This window comes from Augochlora pura, chromosome 4 (genome assembly GCF_028453695.1).
Source record: "Augochlora pura isolate Apur16 chromosome 4, APUR_v2.2.1, whole genome shotgun sequence".
In the NCBI taxonomy this organism is placed as follows: domain Eukaryota; kingdom Metazoa; phylum Arthropoda; class Insecta; order Hymenoptera; family Halictidae; genus Augochlora; species Augochlora pura.
This window is the reverse complement of record NC_135775.1, coordinates 15,144,664-15,152,158: the sequence shown is the minus strand read 5'-3', so window position 1 is coordinate 15,152,158 and position 7,495 is coordinate 15,144,664.

Genomic DNA, 7,495 nt, shown 5'->3' with positions numbered 1-7,495 from the left:
ACAATTTTTTGTGAATCGGAAAACTGGCGTTCCAATACTTTCCGGGCCACCGTGTATTAAAGTCCGCGGAATTTTCGTGCGAGGGTAACGCGGACGCAGGTTTTCGAATTAATTGGGAGACCCAGCTGCGCCGGGAAAAATCCGCTTTTTCATACCTTGGATCCCTGTAATCGCCGGTTGAAACGAGTTCGACGGGTTCGGACCGGAACGGCTGCATAACATAAATCATTTTAATCAAGCTTTCTTTCCCGACGCCGCTTCGCTAAAATTGTTAGGACCACGGTCGAGCAGCAGTGTTTTGCTGAAAATCCGAATTTTCGGGTCAGTGAGAATTTTTTCGGCGGGAGAAGGTAAAATTCGTTTTAGATATCGAATTAGTGAATCAAATCGCAATGTTTTAGATGTTTTTAAATATTAATATATCATTGATCACAATAGAGTACAGTGTGTTTTGAAAACTTTATCATTGAATAATTATCTGTTTTTGAGAATATAGTCGTCATGAAGAAATATTAATATTTTGTGTTATGGTAAAATTCGTTTTAAATATCAACTTAATGAATCAGATTGCAATGTTTTAGATGCTTTTATATATTAATATATCCTTGATCACAATATAAGTATAGTGCGTTTTAAAAACTGTATCGTTAAACAGTTATCTGTTGTTTATGTATTCTCGTCATGAAGAAATATTAATATTTTATGTTATGGCAGGTATACTCATCATACGTAAAAATGTGTTGTTTAAATTACCCGTTTAACGAAAACTAAAATAAATTCGTAAAGTGTAAGATGTTTAGAATATATTTTAATACCAAGACGAAATAAAACGAACAAATAAAAATATAATTATTATGAAAAACTGCGAGTATACTCGTCGTTTCTTATCTGCAAACTTTTCAAAGAAGCCGCAACAGTTAACTGGTAATTATTGAAAACAAACATTATTGCAGCATGCAGTCCTTTGACAATTATATAATCGTTCATTAAATATATAAATATTAGACACAATTAAATATTCTTAGCTCCGTAATGAATTTTACGTTAAGTCTAAAAATTTATCATTTGGAAATCGGTGTCAAGTCACATTTGACCCAAGCGTACCTCAAACATTATAAAAAAATGTAAAAGGTTTTATTGTCAAAAATAACCCAGCACCGCTACCGGACTGTTAATTATGTCACGCTGAACATAAATTTGAATGATGCCACTTTTCCTTGCTCGTCGAGATACGTCAATGAAATAATTTCATTGAACATTGTTCCATAGTTTGAATTCAGTTTTTTTATATTCGATTGTACTGATCCATTATTATATTAACTTGGCGCTAATGAAGCAGATTATATTGGAAGAACGAGGAACAGAGAGGAATTCGCACAGTTTTATCGTACTTTTAATTATTCCATAATGGTGAACGAAAAGGGAGGGAAGCGTATTTAATTGTTGCTCGATCGAACTTATCTACGAAAATGTAAATTTACATAAATCGCGGAGATTTAAAAAGAATAAATTGACTGGCAGATGGCCTGCTTCGCTCGGTGTCAAACTATTAATCAGAGTTATCGATCGACATCGATCTTGCGAAAAGATTTAAAACACCATTTCAGATTCGGAGGATAAAAAACTCGTTAAACTTATTATCCGGCGATCTTATTACCCCATACCCCCAAGTTTTTCTCAATCAATTCCATAATCAGATACTCTGTCTCTACTTCGCAACGTAGACTGATCCTTCAGATATCCGTCGAGATTTTCTTATTCCTGGAGGTATCAACGTTTTCAAAACTCTTCAGTCTGCGGTCGTTGCTTCGAAAGCGAGCATTGAATTTGCAATTGTAAAATGTACATGGCTGGTTTTCTATTTAACTGTAAACTTTGGGGAAAAATTCGACTGTTTTCTCACACTATGGTAAGACCAGTATGTCCCGTTTTGTGTTTCTTGCAAATATATCTTTATTTATATTTATATATTATATATTATTTATATATTACATATATATTATTTAGATATATTTATATATACGTATCTTTATTTATATTGCAGCAGTTACTCCAATAATGTAATTTCTATAATTGCGAAATGAGGGACAGGTTATTTGATTGCAACCGTTTTATTGTTAACAAATCGTTGAACAATGGTTTTATTCTAGAGACATTAGTCACAGAAACAGTTTAGATAATACAGCTACTTTGAAATAAAACGGCAACTCTTATAAATATTCACGGAATGTTTGATCGAATTTTTAATGTTAACCGGTTTTAACAGATTTGCTGGTCGTAACATAAAATATTGCCATGTAATCAAGATGGGTACACTCGCTGAAGAAAGCTACCTGGTTTCGTAACCAGCATCCTTCTTACGATATGGACGATACAGAAGCCAATCAGTGAAAGTTCACTTTTCTTTTTAAAATGACCGAGTGCAAACACGTCTCTATCACAGTATCCTCTGCTTGATAAATCAATACAGTTGATTCTTTCTTAAAATTATCTTTATAAAATTGACGTTGACATTTCTCTTCTTTTTCTTTTCTGTTTAAGCCCGTTTGTGTGTTCTTATATAATAAAAATTGTGATTTGCATTGTTAGTGGCATTGTTAATTGGAAAAATCCTTATGTATCTTAATTTTAAGGTTAATATTAATTTGAACCCTTAGGGATCTATGGACGCGTATATGCGTTTGGCGAAAGTCGCCGTTGTGGCCGGAGGACGCAGATATGCGTTTACTCTAAGTCATAAAGACCGTAAGCGCTAGCCGCGCGCCGTCCCTACGGACCGTTTCGGCCGGGAGTATTTAGAGCCCAAGGGTTAAGGTTAATATGAACTTGCACAAATTATATACTTTATGAAAGTATTGTATCTAAACAAAATTTCGTGAAAATCAAACATATTCGTAAAAAATTCGTATAAAAGAAAAATGTATAGTATAGAATATGAAATACTTGGTGTCCCAAAAGTTACTCAAAATCGTAAAATGAGGAGATCTTGAAGTCATTTCGAGTAATTTTTTTCTTAGAGCAGATGCAATCCGCGCCATTGCCTACGAATTATTAGTAACGACATCAGTGTTTTTTAATTAATAACTCCTAAACAAGTGCAATTCGCGGCTTTGTTTACGAGTTATTAACCAAAAACAGCGACCCACGAGAGTCAAAATCAGAGTTTTAAATTAATAACTCCGAAACAGAGTCGCGGATCGCATTTGATTTAAGCAAAAAGTTATTTAAAATAACCTTAGGAATCCCTCATTTCCCAATTTTCAGAAATTCTGGGACACCCTATAGTAACCTCATCTATATCTATTCAGCATTGGTATAATTTCTGATCAGAGATTTTTATCCGTGTAACTTAGTTCATCACAATCCTGATTTCCGATGTAAGATAATATGCACTAGAATTGAACTTTCTTCTGTTATTTATAGTTTTTGAGCAGGGCTCAGGAATTTTTTGTTCTATTTCTAGGATGTTCGAAGTTATTTTTATGTTCAGCTTGGTTTGTTTTACCGAGAGTGGAGCACCGAGGAAGTTGGTTAGGATCAGGAAGTTTAGATTGGGATGATGTATAGCATTATTTACAGCATCGCTCGAAACCATACACTCAGGCATAAAGATAGACGGGATTTTGATAATGCTTCTCATTATTGCAATATCTAAGCCCTTGTACAGGGTGGTCCACTCGACTTGCGCATTTTCTGTAACTTCAAAAAATGTATCGGGCAACGAATTTTTCAATAATATATATAATTAACATATGATCAGTACTCCTTTCCATAAAGATTTTCCAAAACGTTAAACAAGAACTGTGCTTAATAAAACAATGTGTTGTTTGTAGCTTTAATATAAAAAGATATTCATATAAAATTCTAAATTTCAAGAATTTACGTTTCAAAAGGAAAGGGGTGCACCTCCTTTCAAATGCAGATAATGATATAAAATTCAGCTCACCCAAAGTGCTACTATTTTTCATAATACAAATAATATTTTACTCTTCACCGAAGGACATATAAAATACCGTATAATTTTGGTATAGATATTCTTATACCAGTATAACTGTGCCATAATATTCTTTTAAAAATAAATCACTTATTCTACAAAATGTTTATTTTTTTAAGATGCGTCAAATTGACGCGTTTTATTACCCGTAGAGACAGGTATATAAGAAATCTCCGTAAACCTAGTGTTAAAGAGGTATTATATGAGTGCATTTATTTTTTAGAACACCCTGTATATTCCTCTTTGTCTTAAGTTTATATCGATTAAGTTAGTCTTAATCTTAATCCATCCAATCCATTAATTCCCTACATTGAGTATAATTACAATGACTTGCGCAGCTTTCAAAAAGTCTACAACAGTTAAATAGTTAAATCAACGTGATATCAAATAATCGGCCACCGGTCAGGCGTACTTCAGTTTTCGGTGAAACGGCGACACTTGAGATCAGCCCACGAAACGAGGACTTCCCGTATCAATGACTTACGCTAGCCCTTAAATTGGTTGTTCCCAGTCACGTCCTATTCGCCGATCGACAGCTCAATTACAAATTAATTCGTAGCATCCGATGATCCGCTTACCGGGTCTGTTCGTTGCTGAACTCTGCCGTGCGATCGGTCGTTAGATCGAATCTCGTCGAGCAAGTAGATGCTGCTCGATTCGCTGGCTCCGAGGAACTCCGATCGATCACCGGGGGACCACCGTACCGATCATCGGGACGAACAGACGATACGCATCTACACGCAGAACATGTGCGGAATCGGAGAAAATCGATAACGCGGCCCGAAGGCGACGTCAATTGTCGAACTCTCGACGATTAAATTAGCGGCCAGCCAATTTTCAGCTGCCGCGGACAAGTTTATCGCGACCGGCCGACTGATCGACGATATTTACTGTCGCAGACGTTCCTGGCTCGATTAATCGTTCGCTACCGAGCGCGGCTAATTATGAATGACGCTGACACCTTCGCAACGGAAGAAAACCCCGTACGACTATTTTCGGCGGTCGTCTGCTGAACGGAAAATCAATCGTAGTGCTTTGTCAGTTGATAGACATTTTTTATCTATTTAATTAATTCGTCGGTAGTGCGACCAAATAAATTATGCCAATCGGCGATGCGGGAGATCTGGAAATGTTTTGTGTGGTGAATTGTGCTTTGTAATGATTAATTGGTTCTATTTTTTAAGAGAACGAGTCATTTGAGTGGCGGTTATGCTTTTCATTTTAATTATAAAATGATTGTAATTATAAGGAATTTTTTATTCTAAGTTTTAGTTTAACTTGAAATTTTTATTTAAACTTCTGTTAAAAATATATTACAATTTAAATTTATAGTTGAAATTCATTGTGATTAAATTTCATATAAAAATCTCTTTAATTTCACCCTTATTTAAAATTAATTACAATCTGGATTTCTACAAAGCGTCTATTTTTTATTTAAATTTCTGTTAAAGATCTATTGTAATTTATTATTGCAACTTCTATTAAAAATCTACAATTTAAGTCTGTAATAAAAATATCTACGTTTATAATTGATCTTACTTCGATGTAAAGGGAATTAATTTAAATTTCTGTTAAAAAACTATTGCTTCTTAAAATTTCTATTTAAATTTCTATTAAAATGTATTACAACTCAGTAATCTTTGTGCGAAGTGTAGAGATCTTTCATCGATTTTAAGCAACCATTTTACACATCGAAGATAATCTAACAATTTTCTTGTTTATTTCTTATGCATTTACTGTCTGCTATTTTATCTATTCATCTTTCTCATAGACATATAAAATCTTTTTATACTATCTAAAACCAACTAATGAGACACGATCTTTAGTCATGTTTCATACAATTTCTATATCCATCCAAATTATTAATAAAAAACCACATTAGTTGTCTTCAGATTTATGACACTTCTGCATAGATAAAACCAGTAATAATCGAAATTTTGTAAAATCCAAATAATCCTACTACTCCCTTCACGCAATAACAAAAGAGACATTTAATTAATTATCCCTTGATTTGTCAAAGGACATTCGTTCGCAATAAACGATTGCATCACCGATTGTACAGGCTTAATTATGAGTAGTGTCGAACAGTTGCGAGGCGTACTCGGAAAGTTTTCGACTGGTAATCCTGGAGGAGCGGAAAATTTGATCCCGCGGAACGATTGTGGAAACGGGATGGCGTACGAGGAGCCCGAGCCCCGAAATGCCGGGATACGCTCGCGTGCGTGCTGATTGGGGCATCCTTTTACAGAAGGGTGGGAAACTACTGCAAGAAGGACGTCGAAGGGCGGCGGGTCCAGAAACTAGCTTTTCCCTTGGAGTTTCCCCAGCCCTCGCGTCTCATCTTACGGTCGATATTCGCAGCTGTTCGCACGCCTAAACTCGGGAATAATGTTCTGCGCGCTGGTCCTCGTTTCCCCCCTCGTTCCACGTTCAATTCGTTTCTTTCCGAATTTTCTACTTGTTCCTGCGCGAACACCGATTGCTCCAGCCGCGATTAACCCTTTGCATTCGAAGCCAGTTTCATTCTAAATCCAATACAGTTTCTCTGATCAGCAGTATTTTCATTTTACATAATTTATTGCATTTTATGTACGTTGAACTTTGCGATTCATACGGCAGATACACCGTTAACAAGTCTTTTTAAAGGTAAACATACATGATAATAATATAATATAAAAATTATAATAAAATTAATATATAATATTAATATAAATTAAATAATAAAAATTATTTTAAAATGTGTTACAGTTTTCAATAGTGCTTTAGAGTCACCACTAGAGTGAAAAAGATTGATATGCTCGCATTTTTATAAATCTTATATCAGTTTTCTTTATTAAAATTGCAGGATGCAAGACGAACTATTTTATTAAATATCCGGGCAACTAAATAATTCGATAAGTAAAGTAGCCCGTAAAGGAAAATGTTGTTCGATAACTCGTTTCAAAGTTTCGCCTTATATCAAGGCCGAGGAAAGTTTTTCTATTAAATGCGTGAAAATGTAAAGAACGTGCAAGATTATTTTGAAATAGAAAATTGTTTTCATTTTTGGATGTAATTATATGAAATCGGAAAAGTTTATTTTTGTACAAACATTTTTGTAAGTATCTTTTGTGTATATTGTAAACTATTGTGCTTTGATGAGGGATAAATAATTGAACGTTACTTCGTAATAATTAGATTATTTATGTAATATTTATGACAAAAATCCTGTCATATAAAATTATAGAAATGTATGAAAAACTTAATTAACATGGTTACACTGTTTTCGATTTATCGAAATTATTGAAAGAAACAATTTACTTTTATTCAAATCATATTTCTTGTCATTAAGTTTGATAATTTTTATTTTCCATAAAGATTCGCACGATCTAGCAACAATTAACTATCTAGTCTCAAATAATTTTAACTAAATAGATTTTGATATAATAATTGTCTTAATATGCACAGGCATTTTATAAAATAGTTCTTGTATTAATTTCATTTTTATTTAGTTGAATAACA